The 24,752-nt window shown below is 38.1% G+C and overlaps 1 protein-coding gene across 8 annotated transcripts in view; it reads left to right on the top strand.

The window, feature by feature from the left end:
- The first annotated feature begins 215 nt into the window (after positions 1–215).
- Positions 216–24,752, top strand: part of LOC116431670 (uncharacterized) — a 312,877-nt gene continuing 288,340 nt past the window's right edge. For 4 of the 8 annotated variants that reach the window (XM_076368501.1, XM_076368494.1, XM_076368500.1 and 1 more), the window contains exon 1: positions 216–567. The gene's annotated coding sequence lies outside the window, so the exon portion shown is untranslated. Of the gene's footprint in view, positions 568–598; positions 984–24,752 lie in introns of those variants that run through there. The other 4 variants (XM_076368499.1, XM_076368496.1, XM_076368498.1 and 1 more) reach the window with 3 other exon arrangements.

Genomic DNA, 24,752 nt, shown 5'->3' with positions numbered 1-24,752 from the left:
TACTTACGTGGATATGAATTAGGATAGGGCAGAGTCCGCACAAAAGCTGGGGCGCTTGCGCTGCTAGCAGGCTCGCTAGGGGGTGGCTGACGACAGTGTAGCGGTCGTCGGAAGAGGGGTGGAAGCTCCGCTGAGCAAGGCCAACGCCGGCGCGGGAGGGGGTGTTGGAAGCTTCTGCGGGAAGCGGAGGTTCCGCGAGAGTCAGTGCAATCCGCGTCGCGACGCCCTTCGTTCTCACGGTCCGCACTTGCCGGCGGATCGGGGGCGCACGAGTGACGGGACGAAAACGGGACTCGGATATCCGTGTGTTGGTCGTTCACGTGCCAGGGACCTCGCGCGATATTTGCCTCTATTTCTTGAGTGCGTGACACGTGAAGGAAAAGAAAACACGTAACTAAACAGAAGCAGATGCATATTTCCGTCGGGACTGTTCACGTGCGACGACTACGTTCCAGTGTAACGAGGATCGAAACAATTCGATGACAATACTCGCGACAAGCTATTTCTCGTGTGTCGGCTTTTTTCCTCGAGGATGATAGAATCGGTGATAAATTGAACTTTGAATTGGTATGGCAGTTTTTTTTTGTTGTCTGGTACCCGGGGTGTTGATTCCTTCTTCGATTCGTGAAGTTGTGGGGTTTGTGAGTGCTAGATACAGGGGCAACCCGCTTCGTTGACGGTTACGTTGATTTTTCTGCTCGGTCCCTCGTCACTCGTCCCGAATGCAAATTGTGAACCGTTGTTTCTTTTTCGTGATCACCTGAATTTTCATATGGCAGGCGCGGCCGACTCGCGGGACGGTGGCCGCTAAATTGAAAATTATACAAACATCATTTTCGTAACGGTGGCTCGGTTGTATCCGCGTCCCCTTGCGCCGGTACGGTTACTGCGTGTGTTATTTTACGAAGGTCATTGCCATCGGTCAAGCGTCGCTGGAATCTAGTAAATTGTTACTGTAGTTTTCAACGTAATTTTATTTCTTTGTACGCGTTAATTTCTTTAACATTCATTGTCTATTGCTTCTTGTTCCCAAAAGAAAATATACCAAGAAACATTTAATAATACTTTGCATTAGTTTCTAATGTAACCTTTTTTCTTTACAAATGGTAACTTTATTGTCACCTAGCACCGTTACGGTTATTTTTCTATTTGCTTAGCAAAATATTTCTTACAAAAACGTGGAACACTCAGTCGCAACCAGTCCCTTTCCTTGATCCGTTCACTCTATTTACCATTCGTTGCGCGTCCATATTTTACATTTTTACCAGTTTTGTTTCTCCCAGCCAGTTTTCTATCACGAATTCACCGCTGCAAGTTTCACCCTTTTCTCCCTCGCAGTTCCGAGCTTTGGCAGAAATTCCGATTGCGGGTCGATCCCGGCCGAGCATTAATAATGATCGAGAGCTTTTACACCAATTATGACTGCGGGAAGTCGAAAGTTAGTTTCTGCCTCGCATCCCACGCAATCTCGGGCTTTCTTAAGCGTCGGTAATACCCCCGCGAAAGGGATGAAGCAATTATGGAGGCGGACCGGCAGTGTTTCGCCATAATATTTATTTCGTCGCGCGATCCACGGCTAGGCCCGTGTTTCATTCGGCGTCCTAACGGCAGCTAAAAGGGGACGGGGGTTTTGGGGATAGGCAGCAGGCACATAATTACAGCGTTGAAAATCTGTCTCGTTAAATGATTTTTAATCGCGCCGCATTAAATGGACTGCATCAAAATTACATGAATATTTACGCCCGGCCCGCCCAGCCGGCCAGCCGGCCGGCGAAATTGCGTTTTAAGTGATTCAGCGGCGCCCGCGAAAATGAAAATTGCATATTAAATATCCGCATAATGCAAACTAATTTGCGTAAGTAAACCGTGTAACGATCAATTAATTAACAATAACTGGCCAGGTTAACTAGTATAATTGACGACTTTGGGATTCACCGACTGCCGCGTTAATATCCTTGATGATGAGGAGCGATTGAACCGCGACGAACTTTGTCAACTAATTTAAACATTACTTTTACTTATCTTTCTCTTTATATGATGCGAATAAATGTTTGTCGTTGTTCGTTGGCGTTGTGCACGGTGAACATGAACCGTCGAAATGTTGATGCAATGTTCGGGGAATGTGCGAATCATAGACATCGCCGGCGTGATTAGATAATGTGTGGGAACTCTGACGTCACGTGGCTGCTATGTCAATGTTTCGATTACTGGATACTGTACAGGTGAGTGTTCTAGGTGAACGGTTTGTTAATTGTTTCGTTGTATTTTTATGTTAACCTTTTGCACTCTAGAGATGGCTTCCAGTCGATTGGTTGCAGGGAAATTGTAAAGTTTGTCATTCAGTACTATATTTTGTATAATATATTAATATAATTATTATATAATATTAATAATTTATTCATAATTCTTTCCATGCTTTATTATTAAAAATATCATCGATATTTGATAAAAACACTGATAAATATTTAATAAAGAAAGTTTCGAGTGCAAAATGTTGATATTATGAAGGTTTTGGAGAAATCCCATTGATACGTTTTACAAGATATAAAAGCGTCGCGTAATTTTGCTTATTCATAAGAAAAACGGTTTTTCTTCACGGTGATTTTTAACAATTAACAGCGTGAAAATTATACAAAATCATACACAGAGGTATGCAGTAACGCAACTGAGAGGAAAAAAATATTTAAAACGCTTTAGCGTTCACAGCGTTCATTACCGTTCCTGGCACTTGATTAACTTGCATTTCATATGTGTTACTAATTGTAAACATTTTAAAGTCATATTTTACGTGTTAATTAAAATATCATTTTCGTCGAAATATTTTTCATTTTAATTATTAAATGGATGCTTGTAACGTGTGATAATATTACAAACGATTGCTAATTTTTGAAAACGTTGGAAAAATTTTAAAAAATCGCAAGAAACGATATTGATATTAATAATATCATGATAATAATATCATATCATATTACTTATAAGGTGGTCTAATACATGATCGTGTTCAGAGGTGGAAAATATTTCTCCACCGAAAGTTGATGAATATGCACAAGAATTGACAGTCGAAATCGTATTTATTACATCAAATGTCGAGTTTCGTGAGAATATTTAGTTACATCTGCCGGACATTACTGTTATGAACTGTTTCTGGTTATATTGTGCCACCGTGTCCAGGGACACAACTGTAAATTACTATGGCCTTACTTAACAGGGACACCTTGCGGTGATATTACGGGTTTGTAAGTTGCGCCAGATTCGCGTCAAACTGTCATAGAACTTGTTGTGTAACTTAGCTCAGTATTGTGACAGTCTCCGGGCTTTCGGGGATATCTGAAAACGTCAAAACCCTCGAAAAGTGCGCTCCCCTCGAACTTACCGGGAACATGGAAAGTTGGCGACATTAAAAAGCCTCGTTAAAGATTTATGACGAGAAATGGAACGTAAACTGAGTGGCATCGTAACTGACTGCAATCTGCGCCGTGATTGTATGAACTTTTTCGGTATAGTGGATCCGACAGGCGAAAGTATATGCAGTAAAAGTGTGAAACGGAAATGATTGAAATTATTTTCGTTAATTATTACATCATGAATAAGTATGATGGTTTTCATTTTGAAGTCCATCTACCGATGAAAGCACCCGCAAAAACTAGGACTAGCGGAGAATATAATTTAGGGAAAAAGTTAATTAAATTACGATTGAAATGTAGTTTCTACGAGTAAAAGGAAAGTAATTCATCAGAAAGTATTCAAAGCTTAGGTCTGTTATTTTAAATATGTGAAACATATTTTTGAATTTTTAAATTTACACTTTCACAGGAAATTATATTTTCATGTGATCGTGAAGGACTATAATTTATTAACTTAGGTTGTCACATAGCTAGACAGGAAGATGAGTTAATGGAACTACTACACGAACTGAGCTCGAGGATTTTGAAAACCAGATCCACAGAGCGTGGGACACAATAACTAGGCTGATTAACGCGAAACATTCAGCGTCTTTAATTTTCCTCTGTCGCGTTAATTTACCGCGTTTAATCCGTACAATGTATCATCCAGATGAAAGAACACGTCGCAGGAGCAAATTATCCGTATAATTGCAACGGTTTTCTTACCAATTACCTCTTAAGGGAATTTTCGGTAAGTAAGCACGTGTTGTAAGTTCTCTTCCTTGTCCAATGAGTTTAAAACTTTTACACTCTGCCCTATGATTTATTTCTTAACTATGATCAATACAACTACTTTATCATTAATAATTTATTAGGAAAAGAAAATATTTTGATGCTCATTCTGTTTACGGTTACTCCAAAGATTAACGATTGATAATACAAAAGAAACACTTAATTCATGTTTAACAAAGTTAATAATACATAAATTTGTCAAATTCAAAAATTTCATCATGAATTTTATACATTATAAGTCAATGGGTTAATGAAAACAATAGAAATTGGTCCATTTTCGTTGCGACGAGAAGAAAAGAACAAAGAGAGAAAGAGTAAGAGAGAAAGGGGAGAAAAAAATTAATAATACGGGCCAAGCAGCTGGGAAACGATGTAATGAGCTGATAGAATGGCAGGAGAACTGGTGGAAAAAGATCGCATAATTCCTATCCCCGTTCATTTTCAACGATAATAATCTCGCCGTATTGATCCGATTAGTTTGATCAATGCGACCTGGCACGCTCGGGCACGACGGCAAGGTTCGCCCGTTAATTATGCGCGGTTAACTTGTTCGCGAACGGATCTAAATAATTTTTGTTATCTAATATTATCACCGCCATTATTATTATTATTATTATCTAATGCACGCTATCGCGCGGAAATTCGGTTCTCCGATCGTTGATAAGTATCTCGGACGGGCTTCTCTTTCGAGCCACGTTCACCGAAATGGGCCGAGCATTTTGTACCGCTATAGCGCCACATAAAATCACAATAAACGCGTTACCCGTTTAATCGTTTCCGTCGACCGGGAACCCCGAAATTCTCGAAGCCGATACGGGCGTTTTTTCGAGGAAAATATTGGTTTAACCAATGAATTCGCGCTATTTTTACTGATGTGAAATTTATTTTACATAACAACGTTCAATTGCAGCTGGTCAATTTTGTATTTATTCTTCCCCGCGCTTTGGCAATTTTTTGATATTTTCGAAAGGAAACGAAACAGGTGAAAATTAGGTTACACTGTATTGACAGAATCCGTACTGTAAAATTTCTCAAACTAATTTTCGATCAACTATTTTTGTCGCATGATTTTGTTTTCTCGGTTAGCTTTCTCTGCAAGACGTCAAGATTGTTTATTTAATATTTGTGGATTTCTTTCAGGTGAATTTTCGGTTTTTCATTTTCTCTTATCTCCCGTCTTACAGTAATTTATTTTTCACATCTTTTTCCGAATTTCTTCGAATTTTAATTGCACAACATAAATAACAGTGCCACAACCCCCATGTGTACGCCGTAATTCAAAACTTTCAACGTTGAGACGGTTCTTGCAATTAAGAGGTGAAGGGTTGTCGTTTAACTACCACCCTTGCACTCTGCACACTCGTGGTGTGTAACGTAGTTCTTTAGGATCCGCCCCGAAACGCAATAATTGCCATGGAAATGTTCCTTTTTCAATAATTTTAACTCCCCGAAGTGAACTTTGGTGGAGAGTTCAGCTAAACTCAGTGAAAACTTCGATCAGAAAATCAGTCTTGTGTCAATTCTTGCGTTGGGGTCACAGTCGGTGCAGTTCAGTTTTATTCAAGTTTCAGTACAGAAACCGACAAGCTTCTGTGAACAGTTCGGTACAGTTTAGTAAGGATTCAATACGGAAGCACTCAGGTTTATGCAACCAGTCAGTCAATATATTCAAATAGTATAGTCAATCCAGAAGCGTGCTGGCTTCTGTACATAGTCAATCAATTCAGGAACAGGAACAATTTGGTTTCTGTCTGTCCAGTATACGTTATATTCACAGTTTACACAGTTTGCGATGTCCGAATTAGTGTTAAGTTGTTATCTCGTGAATGAGCTACATTGTTAGGAACGAAATTAAAATTTCAAAGAAATGTCAAATTTTTCAGTGAATCTTTTAGAATCAGTCTGTTCAGTTTCTATTAAAAACATTGTTACTACATTACAGAAGTAGAATGTTTTTGAAATGCGGTAACATTGAAAGAATCAAGTTTGTGCAATGTACGCGCAATAATGCGTAAGTACATTGTGCATATCCAGTCATTTTACTAACAAAACGTTCTTTTTTAATCTGGAGGAAGTTTGTTACGTAATATAATTTTAACGGAAATCACCAGACAATTCCAAAATTCTGGCTAATAATTATCGTATAGAAAGGTATTGTTACCAAGAAATAACACGTCATCTTTATAACGTGATAAAATGTTTGTACTGAATGAACTTCAAAGGATTAAGGTTTCACAGTTATTGACGAAAAACAGTTGTAGCCAGCTATAAAAAGTTCATGCCCGTTTACACGCGAGATTACACGCGTTTAAGAGGATTCCAAGAGCCAATAAAATCCAATCCCGTCCTATAAATCGTTGCGATGTACCTTTCTGTTTGCGGGAGATCTACGAATTCTTTCCGGGAACGATTCTTCGTGTATTAAACCCTCAAATATTATTATTACGTTTCGCAGGGAACGATTTATATCAAATTCACTCAACACGAGGGAACTCTTCAAATTTCACGCTGAACACCTGAAACTTTGCAAATTAATAGGCTGATCACGTCAGGTGCCAATCATGTTTGCTCGAACATGAATACCAAAAAGTATCGTTCGCATAAACCTCTATAAGACACCAGTAAAATCTTCTTCGTACATTCGAGTGGTGTTTTCTTGCAGTAAAAATATCCGAAAATGAAGGAGTCAATACAGCGCGAGGGAGGAGGGTATGATAGATGGTTAATCTGTTTTCCTGAGAGTATCGTGCCAGACTCACGAAGATTTCAAAGAGAATTTACCAAACATAAATATAATTGAATCTTTTTAAATCCAAATTAAATATTATTCAATTCGTTTGAACTCAAAGTAAATAGTAATCAATTCGGTTGAATTCGAATGGAATATTATTGAATTCTCTTAAATTCAAACTAAATATTAATCCTCTGTTATGAATGTAATAATTATACTTTAGAGCAAACATAGAAACACAATATTATAACTCTTGTTGCCCATAAATTATTATTGCCTAAGCAATTGGATCGATCATAGCTCAAAAAGAAATGACAAGGGAAAAGATTAATGAACTATACGAGAACGTCGATCATAAGTTTTTAATCTCCCCAGGCGATAACGATCCGAATGAATGCAGTTGGTACAGTCGTGCACATGGTTAATGCTTGTAATTCCGTGCGTTAAACACGTCCGGTTTTATCCGGCACGATAACGAGAAATTAGCTGCGTACTACGGCGGCGCATTGTGTGTAATTGGGTGCATCGATTAAAAACTGTTGAAAAAACGACGGTTCGCCCGCATCTCCTCTGTTTCCCGCCCACCCTTCTCCACCCTTCGCGTGTGACGTACGCGGCTGGATGAGACATCGATTCGAGGCATCCGCGTAAACTCTCGGGACGCATTAGCCAGCCAGCTACGTCGTTCGGGACCAATCGCGAATCAATAGCCAATCGGAGCAATAGTTTAAAGATACGCAGTTACGATCCGGAATAAAATACTACTCGGCCGCCTGTGTGGAATTTGTCCCAAGCTGGAAGACTCCGTAAAGTGTTTTCGAGAGGGATTACACTGTTCGACAGATTGTAACCGGTTTTTCCTTTTTCGAAGTCAATGGGTAATATTCGTATTTGAAGTTGAATATCGTATTCTTCTGTCACGTTCAACATTTCGACAGTTTGAATTTTGGAAATTATTTAAGTGTAGAAGCTACACAAACGCTTCTTGCAGAAAATGGTTTCACATGTTTCCTCATATAAAATGATATGTATTTTCTAAGTTTACAATATTACTATACACTCCTAGTTCTTCAAATTTTTTTATTCAATATTTAACAGGTTATCGAGATTTTATTTCCGAAGTCGATCTCTGAAACTAAGTTTTCTACGAGAAAATTTCGTTCTATCCTTTCCATTTACTTTTTCGTATAGAATTGCCCTCTTGCTCACGAATTTAGAATCGCTCTGTGTACGGAAAGCATGCTAAGAAGAGGAAAGTTCGATGCGATGAAATTTCATGGCTTATTTTACTTATCGAATGGTTTCGTTCGCTTTATAGGATTGCTGGTATTAGCCGGATCCATGGTGGATAATTCCACTTCGATCCACTCGAAATAATACACTCTCGTCGAGTCTCGCGCGCCTACCGGAAGCAGAAGAACTTCAAAGCTCCTCGAGCAGCTTGACATGAAGGGAAATGATTAAAGGGTTCGTTAACGAGTGTCGCGGAAATGCGCTGACTCCGGTTTTTATTTCGTCGACCTATTTTTCGCGCTCGGGGTTGTTTAAAAAAATACTTGGACTCACCGTTTCCGGCATCGTTGCATTATTCGCCGCGTGTTTTGCCGAACAAATTTCGTTCCGCCGCTCGGCTCTGAGCTGTTCGAATTTCGAGCAATTTTCGAGGCTGGCTGCGAAACGATTTCCTCGATTCATCGGTGAATCGTATCGAGCCGAAACTTCAGTTTGAAGAGTAATCCCCGGCTCGCGACGAGAACTCCGCGCTGAAATTCTAACCGGCTCGCGTGATCTTGCAATTAACGAACTTTTCGCTCAAGTAATTTTGCAAGGATTTCATGGCAGCTATCGTCAAGTAACCGAGAACCAATTTGTGCAGCGTGGCCGATTTTATACGCGCACACAGCGTGGGTGAATGAAAAATGACGGAAACTTTGTTAATAATCATGCCTCGGGAAGCATAATCTCATCGAGCAATGAATCATCTGTATGTCCAACATCGCGTTCGTAACACGCACATATATAAAACATAGACTATAGTCTCCAATTTTTAAAATTAAAACTGTTTTCTGCTTGTGAATGCGACGAACAAAACAGTTAGCTGTGATATTTGCAATGTGTGTATAAATAAAAGTTTTAAAATTTACTGTATTTTTATCGGTAAATCCTGCGAAACTTATTTGTATAGCAATATTCATATTAATGAAAGTTACTCGCAAAATTCGTATGGATAAAAGCTATAAAATTTGCAGTATTTGTATGAATGAATGTTTCCAAAGTATTATTTTTACCCTTAAATGCTTTGAAACTTGCAATATTTGTATGCATAAAGGTTCCGAAGCTTACAATATTTTTACGGATACAAGCTCCGCAATTTACGATACATACTTTAATCAATAAATTTTCCAAAAATTTCAATATTAATTCCCTTGACATTGTTCCCAGCGAATAAAAACAGATTCATGAAACGTAACGTAAATTTTTTGAACGGTGCGTCGGTTTAGTCGTGATACTCGTTTACCTACGCTCTCACTCGCACATGTACTCTTACAGTTATACGTAAGAGCCTGCAAGAACACACGGCGCGCACCTGCACGCGATATCGGGTATCGTAATTTTCCGTGTTCATCTGCGTGCAATATAACCGTGGTCAATTCGCCGCAGCAAGCAGCAACCGAGTTTCGGAACATTCTGCAACTTCCTATCCATAACACTTTCGAGGACGTGCACACGTGTCACGAACTTCGGCCAACTCGAACTTCCCCGTGATTTTCTGTTAATCGTTATCGCCGCCGCGTTTCGACCACTTGGAATTCCATCTTCATTGAGGGCAATTCCTTTTTTCCTTTTATTCACTCACTGGGCACATTAAAAGATCAGTCGAATTCACCTCAAAGACGAAACTTTTGCGCCCTACATTTCCCGCGCGGCAAGTCGCACTCGCAAAATGACGAGCAAAGATACAAAGGTCCGCGTCGTTTTGTGATAATTGCTAATTAAACATTAATTAACGGTAACCAGATTTCGCCCCAAGGACTGCAGGCAAAAGTCGAGTTTATCCGTTCGCGAAAGGGGGAACTCGGTTTCGTTTAATTTTCTATCGGCGGCCATCGCCCCGCCTCTGTAGCGAAGCGACGTAAACCGTCGTAATGAAATCAGTGAGGTAGATTTATAAATCTTCTTTCGACTGGAAAATGAAAAATCAACTTCCTCCGGGAGGCGATGTTAATTTTATTTTTCTGGCCGATTTAATCCAATCGATACGACGGTTTCCCTTGCTGCCTCCCATTCTGTAGCTCATGAATGTCATTCGACTTTATCGAGTGCATAAACATCTTTCCCCTTCCTCACTTTTGCCTTTATATATCGGGGACCGAATGAAATAGGTAATTTATGAATACGTAGACTTGCTCTCGAAGCATTCATTGTACGTTAACCCTTTGAACTCCGAATTTCTTTTGAACTTTTTCTCGATAAATTAATTTTAAAAAATAGATAGTTTGTAGTGAACAGCATAAAAGATTCTTCTTACTAATAATATTGAAAATAACATAATAGTATTATCTATTTTAAAAATATCTTGGCAAAGAAGCAAACTTGTGAATAAAATTGATGTCGAGTCACGCTTGATATAAGAGCCCAAAGAGTCAAGGACCTTTTACAACGTAGAAATCTATCTTCAGTGTAATGTATAACATGTTTTTCAAGATGTCAATGCATTATTTGAATAATAGATTCCGTATTAGAATTTTTTTACATATTTTCCGTGTACTCTTACTATTGGAAATATATTTTTAGAGTGCCATTTTAATGATCGTTACCCATAACAGCATCCACAGAGATCCTCACCGTCAACCGTATATATGAGTCTTGTCCTACATTTCGTGACTCTTCTGTTCGTTAGAAATCAATAAATCAATGATGGTTTCACTCGTCGTAAGTGTGCGTGCCGCGATTGGAACTAGAACCACTCTCTCCAAAAAATTTCGTTGCAAGAAACAACTGAAAACGAGTGACGTTATTTCCATTATTCCTTTTTTTGTTTTACAGATACGACATGTGTCAACGAAATTTGAGTACTTTAAACAAAATCGCTGTCAGAATATATGTAAACTCCAAATATCTTCGAATTATGTTGGTGTTTCGCTATGTGGCGACCTTAGTCACTAAATCTAAATGTAGAGAAAAAATATATTAAGTGCGTGAAAATACTCTAGAGCTTATAGAATCTCGTTGCTGATTGAATATAGTTTCGAATCTCTAACAGTATATCTTTAACTCCTTGGATACATTTGACGAATTCGATTCGTCAATTTTCACAACAAGAAACAGTATCTAATGATATTCCATACATTTTATAGAAATAAACTGATTTCTTTTGTCGAAATCGCTTGTCTGTATTTTCACTGGGCCGCGTTAAGCATGCAGCGAAAAATAAAATGAAATCTATAGGAAAATTGATACAAACTAATTTCGTACTCAAGGGGTTAACGGAGTTCAAACAAATGTTTGAAAACTCAATTTGATTGACACCGTAAGCCGAAAGACACTTCCAAAGCTGAAAGAATCCACGCTTCTTGTTCGTCAATGAGAAACGTAAAGGCCAGAGTTTGAAAGATTAATCTTCCGTGCCGGGGCGGATTCTCGTCGATATTTCGATCATGTAGACGGCTGCGCGCCCACTTGACGCGCAGTAAACGTTTATCCGTAAAGCGAAGCGGCACTTTATAACAGCTGTCAATGGGACAACGGTCACAAAGACCGCCATGCGAATATCAGCGGCTTTGCACACGTGACAGAACACTTGATCGCGGTCTTTGCGATGGAAATCGATGGTAAAACTCAAAGGGCCGTCGATAATTTCGCAAACGGACCTCCGTGGAGAAAGGACGACGCGTGGTTGATAGAAACCAATATGATGTTCAATATTTGCCTGACACGATTCGGGAAACGTAGTTATAAACACTCTCTCCTGTTTGTAAAATACCTGATCCCTCGGGAGGCCGCTTAAATGAAATTAAACTCAAGAAATAAAATATCTGCCGAACGATTCCGTGCAGACCATTTCCCCCTCCCCCACCCCTCTCTGTCTTTCTTACACTCCTGTTTTTCCCAACTTTTTCTTTATTTGCTGCCCCTTTAGCTTTCCTGAGATACCATAGAAACTTGGCTAAAAACTTGGCGGAAGTAGCAGCGTGTATTCCGTTGTTAAACTTAGCTCGTTTAAGTTTAGCGGGCTGTTCACGGAGCGTCCGCGGCGCACGCTTCATTCACAAACGTGCTCGCGGGATTTAATTGCCAAGTAATCCGGCGGTTTGACGAATTAACGAGGATGTACACAGTGAAAAACAAGTGAAGCTTTGCGGTCCGTGCCGCGTTCCCGAATATTTCTCCCCCTTTAATGTTAGCTTGCATGATTTATTCCATTGCTGCCTCACTATTTTTCACCAAACACCGGTGAAAGGCGATTAACATTGCTACAAAGTTCCATGATTATCACGGTCTCGTCAGTGTAATATTTCGTATTCACTTTATTCTAGTTTTTTGTTTTCATTTATATAAATCGAGAAGAAACAAAGATTTCTTCGAGTATCCTACAGTTTCATTAACAAGATTTACAACAATAAAAAATTTTCCTTTCGGCGAGTAACACTTTGAACATCATATAAAACATAGGATAGCTTAAGCAGTGATGACATTACATTACACCAAAATATCATTGATACTTAACAATGCAAAATATATTCATCAAAATAAATTACACGAAGTATAGCGAAATATACCATATTTAGCATGTATCATAGGAACGATTGAAAATATAGATATTCGACAACCTAAATGATCATCTTATTCGCATCTTACCCGGTAATTGTCCTACCGATCATTCTGAGAACACAACAATTAATAAAACCAAAACATCACGGTGCATGCTCTACATTAGTCACACGGTCGACCCGTATTAATTCGTCACCGCGATCCAATCATTCGATCGTTGATAAATGACGATTTAAGCCGAACAGATTTCACTCCGATAATATCGGCGGGAACGAGTCGCGTTATTAATGACACGAAAGTATCCGTGGGTGTAACGTTGTCGATCGACAGTCGTGAGAAATATCGCGCGCCGATTAGGGATAGTGGATTTTCCGCGTGGAAGGGCTGAAGGGGTTGGGGCGTGAACCCCGGGCGTTAAGCTCGGACAACGTCCACTTTGTGAATATCAATGCGACCAAGAGTATACAGTAGGTGGGCCACTTTTGCGGAAGTACCGCCGGCTAGGTAACCGCCTATTGGATCCTAGTTCGTGTCACCGAGGCTGTAACTAGGCGAGGCGGTCTTTGTGATTGACGCCCTGCGGTTTAATACTCACACGCGTCCGCGTCAATTAAAGTTTAGAGGGATTGGACCGGTAGCCAATAACACGACGAATACGCCCGGGAAGGCTGCGAATAAAGGCAACCCCTTTTGCTTCTCTCTCGCATAGGAAATTAATTGAACATGAGTCGACGATAATCACAGGGGAACGTTGTAACGGGAACTCGTATGAATATCATCTTGCACGCCGTACACGTAGACCGGATATTGCGCCGAGAGTTCGGGCTCGAATTAAAACAGTCTATCCGGACACCCGCCCAGCCACTCTTGAATTTCGGATTCTTTCGGGTGATTACGAAGCAGGACTGGGAATTCGACCATTTATTGAGTCGCTGGGACCGAATGTAACGGTCTTGGTGAAACAACGATCGACCGGGTTAGCGGAAGAGATTTGTGCTGGTTTGGAATGTGGCATTTGTGACTGTAATCAGTTTACACTAAACTACTGAGTGTTTGATACATTTAATGTATTCATTTAATGAGTTCGAGTTATGATTAACTGGGAGACAAGGAAACAAATCGTTTCGATTGGTTCAGTAGTTCTAGTGTTAACTGTGAAAAGCTTTAAAAGTCATTTAGGTTGTTTGATGAAATCAAACAATGATGAGTACGTACGTCCAACGTGGGATAAGTGCATCTACTATATATTAAAATAAGGAGCTAAAGCAACATGGAAAAGAATTACATATTTATTTGGAAAAATAAATAATTGCTTTAGATGTGATAATGTCATTTTGAATGAATTAACTTCAATTATCAATAATGTATCGAAAGTATTGTAATTAATACGGTACTATTAGTAACTGTAAATATTCAAGTTAAAGCTTGATAAAGAGTAAAATGGAACAAGCAAATTAATTATATTATAGGAATTCAAACAATATAATTAGAATACAGCGACAAAACATTCTTCAATTAATTTCATTCGAATGAACAATAGACACAACAAGTATATCATTCAATGTAATAAACTGTAATAACATGGTACGGAAGTTGGATGGCAGAAGTTGTTTCTATTGTACCAACGCTCATCGAGTTAAATTCGTGACAGTTGTTGTCGAAGATTAAATCCGTAGGTTGGCGTTTCAAACGCACGCACAGCATCATAATACGATTTCGAATTAAACGCAACGCGCCGAAGAAACCGGCGCTAATGTAGTCGCGAGTAAATAAATTATGCCTTCCAATAAATTTCGGGAACTGGTGCAATTAATTACGGCACCGGCGACGGTGCTCGTACAATTTACGATCACGGCCGAACATATTGTAATTGCGCGTTCCTAAATGCGCGGAGGCTTGCCAAAATTTTCCGGAAATGGATTTAAGTCGAACCGGCCTGTTAGAGCACTAAAAATTTGTCAAACGTGTGAAGCGAGCGAACATTATCGCGGACCTGAATGGACAAACGTAGGTCTTAATAATTGGAGATTACAAATAAGTGCTAAACACAGGTAGACGCAAGTATTCGAAAAAATATTAGTCCCAGTAGATGTAACCAATTTTGATAATTAAGCCATTCATTTTGAAAGTGTCTTGACTCCATTAAAAGAAAAGCTTTACACTAAACGTACCACTCACAGTTAAATGACCGATAATTCCAAATTAAAAAATGCATCTGCAGTTTTCCGTTCTTGTTTAAAACAAATGAAGATATATAATCTTTTTCTTTTTATTTGAAAGTTATTTTATAGATTGTTTTCGTATTAATCGGTAGCTATAATGCCAGTACGTATAGTGTTGAAAATACAAAGATAATACAGAATTATCATAACCATTAATACTATTTCTATGAAAGGTGTCAAAATACACTATTTGAAATTTTAACTTAAAATTATTTTCCAAGTTCAGTCGTACATTCTGAATTGACTTTTCAACTTTTGCGGTAACGATTATAAAATTAACTATAGAAAATGTCCGAAATTCAATTGAGGAAAAATGATTAAACTAAAGAAACAATTTTAAGTTGAACTTTCAAAAGGTTTATATTGACACCATCGGTAGAAATAGAGTTAACTCGATCTTCTTTTTAAATTGAATTAAGTCACTTTTAAACTAAACGATTCAATTATTCAAATGCTTTCTCCCTTCTTTCGTTCTGAACTTGAAGAGAATCATATATTAAAAAGTTTCTGCTACGTTTAAGTAACACGGCAATATTTTTTGCGTTTCCCTAACACGTAAACTCCTTTCTCTTGTTTTACCCTTTTCCATTGCCAGTGCAATTTTATCCTGAAGTTCTTTTAGCATGACATTACCTTATGTCGTTACATGCCTGTTAACTGTTTTGCGGCGCAGTTCTAACACTTCCTGCATGCTCATTCTTGTTCCAACTTTCGCCCACTTGACCTCCACAATCGGCAAGTAACGAGTTAACTAGTGCTCTCAAAAATACCAAAGCATCAAGTACGAAGTACTCATTTCATTACTTTGTTTCTTCACGACGCGCAATTCGTTTCTATTACTTCTCAGCCGGTATTCTTCCCCTCCCGAGGGGCTCGTTTCCAGGTATCGTATACAGCTCTATTAAGATTTCTTTCTTTCGACCGCGTTACGCCGCGCGCCGGCACAAAGCACGCCGTAACGCTGTAAGAGGGTAATTGTAATGAAAATGAACTTGGCGTGTCTTCGCGAGGATCGCGGAAAAGTGAAATAACACTGCAAGGAATATTTCTTACTCCCGCGTACAATCGTGATTTCTGCGCTGACAAGTAACGATGATCGTGTATCGTAAAGGCACCGTTCAGAATATCGTCGACTAGAGTTATTGAGACAATTTGACTGAATTCGTTTAAGTTCTCCATCAACCGGAGAAATAAGTATATTTGAGATTCTTAGAAATACTTTTATTTTCAGCTGAGTGCTTCTTTATGTGTCTAGGTTGGAAGTTGTTGTCTTCTGGTTTTCATTTTGTGAGACAAGGAAAATGAGGATCTCGGAAACTAGAGAGGGGAAATATTTAGAGCCTAGAGTGATTTATGTAAGAGTGTAGGGAAATTAAGGGGATCTCGACATCGGATCGTCAGTTTGTTCTATATGCACAGCAATAGATGCTTGTAGTCAGACGCGGTTATAATATTAACCCCTTGCCGTTCAATGACGAGTAAGACTCGTGATGAAGATTTCTGGACCAATTTTACAACAACCAATGTTGTTCATTACACACGAATCAAAGCAAACAACTATTTTGCTGTTATCAGTGTATCATCTCCAAATGAAATTTCTACTTCAAGTAGAACGGAAAATTTTGTTGCATTTCTTCCAAATTGTCGATAGTAAAATGTTACCCGAGCTTAGTAACGAAAGTAAATAGTACCGAAAGGGGTTAAGAAAGATATCCGTGGGATGAAAATAGAAATAATGCTAATGTTAATAATATTAATAATAGCAGTAGTAATAGTAATTATTGTTATTGTTACACTGTTAATAGTATTAATAATAGTAGTCATAGTAATAATTATTATCATTGTTATAATTCTGACGATTATAATAGTAGTGATAATAAAAAGAAGAACAACAACAAAAATAAGGTGAAGAATCGTCTATGAGAATATAGTTATTGGAATAAAGTAAAATGTGACGACTAGGTTCCGGATTTCGCGACTGCCATGCAGAAATCAGAATTATCGGCGTCGAAAGAAGAAATACACGTGAAAACGTAGTCGCGGAAAAACACTACGAGGCGAGGAGACATCGGGTCCCATGCAAATTCGCGGCGGAACAAGCAGAAATGGAAGGACAATACGGGCACTTCCGGAGAATGTCTATAAATTGGTAGAACAATTCTGCGTAGTTCTGGTTACAACGGGTTAATCTAATTTACCCGCTGCAGCATTTCCATGAGCCGTAGCCCCGTGAACCGCGGAGGGAAACTCGGTTTATGGTCACGTTCACAATGGCTTCGGCCTTGTCGATCAAAACGCCTCGCTAACTGGTTTCATAGTTCGGAAAAGGTCTAACAGGCGTAACAGTTTCGGTCAACGAAAACGCGGACTGAGTTAGCGGACAAAAGACTGCCGCTCAGGGGCGCCGGCTTACGGGTTTACTGTCTAAGCAGCGATAATACGTGTGCAAGCTGCATAATAATTTTGAAAATGGCGTTTGTCATCGCGGCGGACGCGATTTTGAGGAATGGCCGCGCAGCCGCTTCATCATCCAGCCGAAATAGAATTACGAACCGCGATAAATTGGAAACTGGAGGGAAGTTAAACGAGCCGAAAGAACTTTTTAAATTGCTTCGCCCGCTTCTTTCGAGTATTTCATTCGCCCCCGCGGTTTTTTCGTTTCGCCCGTTCCCGGAGCGTTGGATCGGCGCGCTGGAGATCTATGAGCATGGAGGAGTCATTGATGTGCGCGATAACTCATCCCTTCCGGGGGGAGAAATTGTAAAACGGTCTGGAACTATCGGTCTCGATGAATCCATGATACCTTTCCTTTCCAGTCATGGTTTTCAATTATTTCAGTATCATATATTATTTTAACTTTGACTTGTTAACTGTGGAATTTAGTTTAAAACATCTCTCGTTTTACGCGTAGTAAAATAAAAAAATTGAGTGTGTATTTATCAAACGCAGAACGAATATGCTTAGGATATATTTTATAAAAATCAAAGCGAAACAAAGAAGAATTACATGTTTATCTGGAAAAATAAATAATTCATCGTTAAAAGAATTAGTATCATTTCAAGCTTTACGGTGTTGTGTATACTCGTCAAACACAGTTAACTGGTTATTGGTCTATTTTCTTTTGTATTTTGGTTGCGGTTTATTGGTTTATAATAGTATCTAATTAAAAATCTATTATATTCAGTGGCTTATTTCTGTAAGATTATTAGATTGATAGCTTTGAAGTGTATATTTATTTTATTTATTATTATTATAATAAGATAAAATTTCTATAATCTTTTAAAATATGCTTCTTTTTAAAACAATTTCTAACGTTCTATAAGAAATTTGTATTGAAATTTCCAGCAGGACATACGAGTGCAAAGGGTTAATGTTTCATTTTAGATATGTAGAAAGGTTTAATATTTTATTTTACAACAAACTTTCAGACTTGCTGCATCAAATGTATCAGTAACTCACAATGAAATTCCTTTAATATTTACAATGTTTCTACTTTAAAATCCTTTATTAAAAAAGTAATGTCTTAATTGATTTGCAATTTCAATAGTTCTTTTTGAAAGGCTATAAATTACATAAACGTTTTCAATATGCACTGTTTTGTCTGTTTCTCAGCCACCTGAAATCCCTGAAAGAAGGTGTTGCGCGACACGTGTTATATCAAAGGGAGAAACATGATTCGAAAAGAACTCATCGTGGAACAAGACATATCTCGGAACTTACCAATTTTCATACGAATCTACGAGGATTTAGATTTCGATATCTCGTCAACAGACGAAAATGTATGCTGAACTTTCCGCGAATGCCTATTTCATGCGACACGCGCGAAATATGCCGCGGGCTCGCGTATGTGTGAGCTCATGAAAGATTTATGTCCGCGAAAACGCCGCGACGAAACGTTCGGAACGCTCATCTTCGGAAATCAATTCCGAAGGGGTGCGAGGAAGTTGACAAGAGCTGCCTTAGAAGTTACGGCGTCCGATTTCAATCGAATTTAGTGAAGTGACTTTATTGGTTTATATCTAACTACAGGCAACTGGTTTATTTTTACCATGAATGAAATCGTAATTGTAGCTACAGACAGCTACTTTCGGAAATAGCATTAGGTTGTCATATAAGTTTCATATACGTTCCGTTCACGGTATTTAAAAATTTTTGAAATATGATGTCGTAAGGTCTCTAGAAAAATGAAAATTTACAGCAAATAAATCGTGCAAAATTCAATAAAACGATATGAAACATAATATTATGCATCCGTTATATATTAATGAATCCTATAAAATTAATAATAAACGAATAATAAATAATAAAAGAAACATTTGAGATAATCTAATACGAAATTTAGATTCATAGTTATTTTGAAATATCAACATTCCAATAAGTAATTCCAAAAGTATTTCTTGTCACAAATTGTACACTAGTGGGATTATTTACAGGTATCAATAGTGAAGACATTATTTCATTCGTAATCGTTTTGCATTATAGTAATTAATACGAATTTGTAAAAGAAATCAATTTTTTATGAGTGTAGTGTGATGTTATAGGAATCTTCAATTTTATATTATCGAAGATTAGTATAGAATGTGTGTAAACGCGTAATCGTTTTCCTTCCAATAGGGCGAGCATCGAACAATGTATGTCGTGACACTCTTGTCCTCGTATCAGATAATAATTCTCGGCCAAGTATTTGCATAATATAGCAACGTTACTGGCTACAGGTCCATTTCAATTCAACACTCGTGTTTCGAATACATTTGTCGGCTACCGTTTCCGAGAGAGATATGTTGGATCAGCATATCTACGCGAGAGAACACTCGTAAAATTTCGAATGTCCACTGAAACATATATATATATATATATTATATATCAGTCAATAACGCTAAAAATATCCATTTTGTTTTTGTCCTCTCCTTAATTTTTCCATCCCGGACAGATTTTACTTTATTAATTTAACATGCATGAAATGTTATTGAATTCAATTCGTTTCGCGAACATTTATTTTCGAACGAAATAAACTAAACCTTTCAAAATGAAAATAAATAGCCGAAAAATTAATACAATATGCCAGAAACAGCAATGAAATTTTAACCTCGATTTCCTAAATTTTTTTAATGGCTTTTTAATAAGATTTTGTACCATCCACCAGAAAAACGAATTTCTTTATTATATTTTTATCCTTCCCACTCGAAATACTGATTATGAATAATAAATAAAATTCATTTTGTACTAAAATTTATTCAAAATATTGAAATATAATGTATCTTAGGTACAATAAACAATCTTAAATTTGATTTAACAAAATATATTTATAATGATCAAGTTGTTGCAAGCAAATGTAAAAATCCTTGGCGAGTAGAAAGTGCTAAAAACTCTATTTGTTTTCATTACTAATATTTTCTTTGTCACGTTGTAACGTCCAATTACTAAATACTGGTGTCGCGTATGTATTTATTATCTTAATAAGTTCCGAAGACGAAGAGTAATTTTTAATACGCCACGTAATTCGCGCGATAGAGTACGTAGGACTTTCCTCGTAAGATAATGCGAAAGTTTTCTCCCCGGCTCTACGAGACGGAACGAAGATATTTAGTGCTCGTAAATCTCGTAGATCGTTTCATTCTATCCCTTGCTGGCATGTGGCTACTGACTTTTATCGGCGGGCGGGGAATGGTTTACGAGGACGGACTATGCGGGATTTTTAATCGTGCCCTCTAACTCAGATTTGTATCCCCATTAAACTATCCCGATTAAATCGACCGCCCTAAAGAAGATTCCGCGTCGTCGTAGATGCTTCTCTTCTCCGCGTGCACCATATTAAGACGAAATGCTTTCTCAAATTGGAGTGGAACACTAAATTATTCAAGCCTTTCAAATACTGTTTCAAAATCGTGGAGCTGTCTACTTCGTTTCTATAAGCAATTATTAAATTAGGAAAGTCGGCTTGATTATTTTGCTATAACGAGTCGTGATTATAGGAAACTTTTATCATTGAAATTGACATTTCTACAATTTTCCTCGGTGTATTTTTGTCCATAACAATTTACGGTTATATTTTTATCACGATGAATAATGTAATCTCGATCGTCCAGTTTTCTATTGTTTGATATAGAAAAAATTCTATAAAATTCAATTTTCACCTTCCATACGAAAATCTGTTCATTACAAAAAGTCCATGTTATACGTTTGTATTATGTGCTTATTTATTCATATTATTATTTTTTGCAGGTTACAAAAATTGTACAGAGACCTGTGATAAACGAAAAATCGAGCACAATACAGTCCCGTTGGGGAAATATTTGATTACTCGTTTAATAAATAATACCTATTATTGAATTACACGAGTCCGCTTGAAATATGCAGAATCTCAAGCATTCGCCCGTGTTCCATTCGATAAATATGCAAAATCGAGGGAAATAATCAAACCATAATTAAAAATGAATAACCCGCTTCGTCCTACATTTCCTCCCCTTATTCAAAACTGTGAGTATTGGAACCGACAAAATATTTTTAAATACATGTGTAATTTGATTCTGCTTTGCAGCAATATCGCATAAACATAACGTAATAATAAAATAATCCTATAATATGCAAGAACTTGTCTTGTCCCTTTGACATGACGTTCGCATTGTCCCGCATGAATAAATACGACAAATAAATAAGTACATCGGGAATTGACAGGCATCCGCTAAATAAAATGGGCAACGCTCAGAATTTTCAATCGAAATTTTAATCAAATCGAAATGAAACCCGTTCTTTAACAATTGTCATTAAAAACGCCAAGCGTTCTTATGAGCGATGTTGTAATGTCACAGTATAATGAAGAGTCCGCAGAGAAACATCGAGCCGTAAGCTACTGCGCGAAATTATGCATGAAACTGTGCTGTAAAGAGGCTCAGAATTGTTACGGAGGCACTGGTACTCATTATCGATTTACCGATAGTTACGAGCCGCAAAATGCACCCCAACACGGGGAGGGACACGAACGACAAAGGGGCGCGGGAAACTCCTCGAGGCGATTCGTCAGTCTCTTATAAGGCTCGGGTAGGTGTAATCGCCTCGAAGCTTGAACAAAGTGAGGCGACGAAGGACCAGGAGTTAACGTTTTGCGAAACGGGAAAGCGCGAGCAAAATTGGCGGTGATTAGATTTAATAAGCCCGGCGGGAGTCCCGCGACACCGACGTGCAATTTGCCACGACGCCGCGGCGTCTTAGAATCACCTATCTCCGAACTGAAAAGTGGTTTCGCCCGCTTAACCGGCGACGCTCCGCGGTGACTCCCATTTCCCGTGCTAATGGAGCACCCCAGTCGTGTACAAAATAAATCATGAAACAATATTTTCCATACGCTTTGCGTGACACTTGTCGCTGACATCATCCACAGGATTCTTCATCCAACACGTTATAATCTGTTACAAGGGCGGGCTCGCGTGAAATTAGATAAAGACTTTTCATATATTTTGAAGAGCGCTGCCGCATTTAATATGTTAAATTGTATAAAAATTTTTATTGTATTAAAATTTGTGGGAAATTAAATAATAAAATTGGAATTGAATTTCAATGCATTTGTCCGCCGTTTCACTGTCACGATTAAATTCTGTACAAATGAAAATTGTAAATGAAGTAATCGTAAGTAATTAGAATGTACTGCAATCGTGATACATAGAAACAGGATTAACACGTTTATAAATCGTACTTTCCTGTTAAATGCAGAAAATCGATATAATTCTGTTTCGAATATTTCATAATGTATGGATACAATTTTTTAAATGGAAAGTGAAATAATTTCTGGTAATATTCAGTTCGTGGAATATATCAAACATACTTTTTGGTTATTTTATAATAATTTGAATATTTAATTTATACTTGTGAACATTTGGTTCAACGTTATCCAAGGATGCATATTCACGAGAGTATATGTAGTGTATTTTAAGATTATATCTATGAATAATTTATACTACTGAGTTATTACAGAATATAATCTGATTGTCCCTGTTCATAAACCACCAATGCGTAAAGTGTGCGCAGAGATTATTATCGATGCAGCTACAATAAGAACACACGTTCGAAATTTTGCTGAAAGGTCATACTGTGTACGTTGCATCTCACCCCGCAACTTCTCGAGACTTATTAAATTTAATTATCTCTAATTTCACGAGTCCCTACGCCGTTTACCGAACTGCTCGAGTTTTAAGATGATTATTAGGAAATTCTGTAAATCGTCACTTTCTGTAAATGTGAAGATGAGTCCCTACCGAAATACGAGGAAATAAGAGGAATCATGTCAAACAATACGTTTGATCTTTATCGATTACAATAATAATCATTTATCATTTCTGTAATTCTTATTTCCTCTACAGTATTTTACACCATTATTCGCTCCTTTTTCAAAATTGTTTAATTAATTATTTAAGGACGAAGTAAGAGAAAGTAACTATGCAGTAACTATAATACACAATTACGTATTTTATTGTACGAATATTTCTCACTTTCCTTTGCTCTTGTCCGTGCACATAATTAAGCTCTCAGCTTCGTTTTCCTTGTTTCCGTAGCTTCCAGTCGCGCTTATTTCACTTAGCTACGTAGGCAAATTCTACGTTGTAAGGTACAATAACCCGTGAAATCATTTTTATGTCTTCAACGCGGGAAAAAGTTGAAGCTATGTACGTGGCTAGAGTATTCTTCATACTCCTCCTTAACCGATTTCAAGATGGATTGCAATAGTTACACATTTTATCGTTTCCGCGAACGATTTCGAGGACAACCAAAAATTCGTTTTACTGCAAACACCTTATTAAAACCGGATCACCATATTGATTCCCGAGAGTGTTGTAGCTGCGGTTTAATCTCGAACTCATTGGGGCCCTGATTGATAGCTCGTTAACATGAAATCGGAGCATCGAATAGGTGGTATCATGTTCCCTGCTCGCAAATGAGTTCATCAGACCGCAAAACAACATGACGTACTAACAGTCATCCGAAGTACCTGATGTTCTTGCTGTCGCTTCTACTTGCACCTATAATATTCGACGGTAGTTCGACAATGCCTACACTATTCATACTCCTTTTCACTCCTGTCTATGCATTCTTAATAACAGCTGCAGATTATTACATGGAAACAACACTTTTAACATCAAGTGAAAGGAAGAGAAGATGGAAACTAATATCAAAGTGCAATGGAAATTTTCATCAATGTAGTCATTCATCATATTTTCTACACCCGGCAAGAACGTATTTCCATTCTTACGATGTTCATCAATTTTTACACGAGGAAAGCTTTGATAATATCGAAACCTTAAAAATAAAAGCACTCTGTCTCTCTCAAATGCAAAGATTTTTTCAAAAATTGCAAAACACTACTCAAATGAAAGTATGTAACTATGTTTCACGAAAACCTGAAATTATAATCGTTGTGACGTTTCTCACGCCCCACAATTCCTTTGTATCCATCATAGTTGTCCAACTTCACATCGGAAATCGAATCAGCCACGCGATCATTTTAAGTGCAGAAAATTAAATTCCTTCCATTCCCGAGGGAGCCGACTGCACACGGTATCTAACGTGCAGTTCGCGAAGCGGGAAAGTTTCTTCGGTTATCGTCGTCGATCAATTCTAACCGGACGGATCAAAGTCATTAATTAGTTTAGACTTTTTAATTGGCTACGGACGCGGCAATCGTTCGCAGCGTTGCGGGATAAAGATTGCGCAGGTCCACGAGGGGGGTTGGGCGGCGAGGGAACGCGCGTCACGTCGCGAGGAAAAACACGGAGCTCCCACGTTGCGCCCCGAGAATAACGGGCGCGAAGAAAAGTTTATCCCCGTTTCGAGGATAGAATAAGGGAAACGTCTGTAGCTTTG

Source organism: Nomia melanderi, chromosome 6, assembly GCF_051020985.1.
Source record: "Nomia melanderi isolate GNS246 chromosome 6, iyNomMela1, whole genome shotgun sequence".
NCBI classification, from domain to species: Eukaryota; Metazoa; Arthropoda; class Insecta; order Hymenoptera; family Halictidae; genus Nomia; species Nomia melanderi.
Note: the sequence above shows the minus strand (reverse complement) of the source record. Positions and strands in the feature narration are given on the sequence as shown.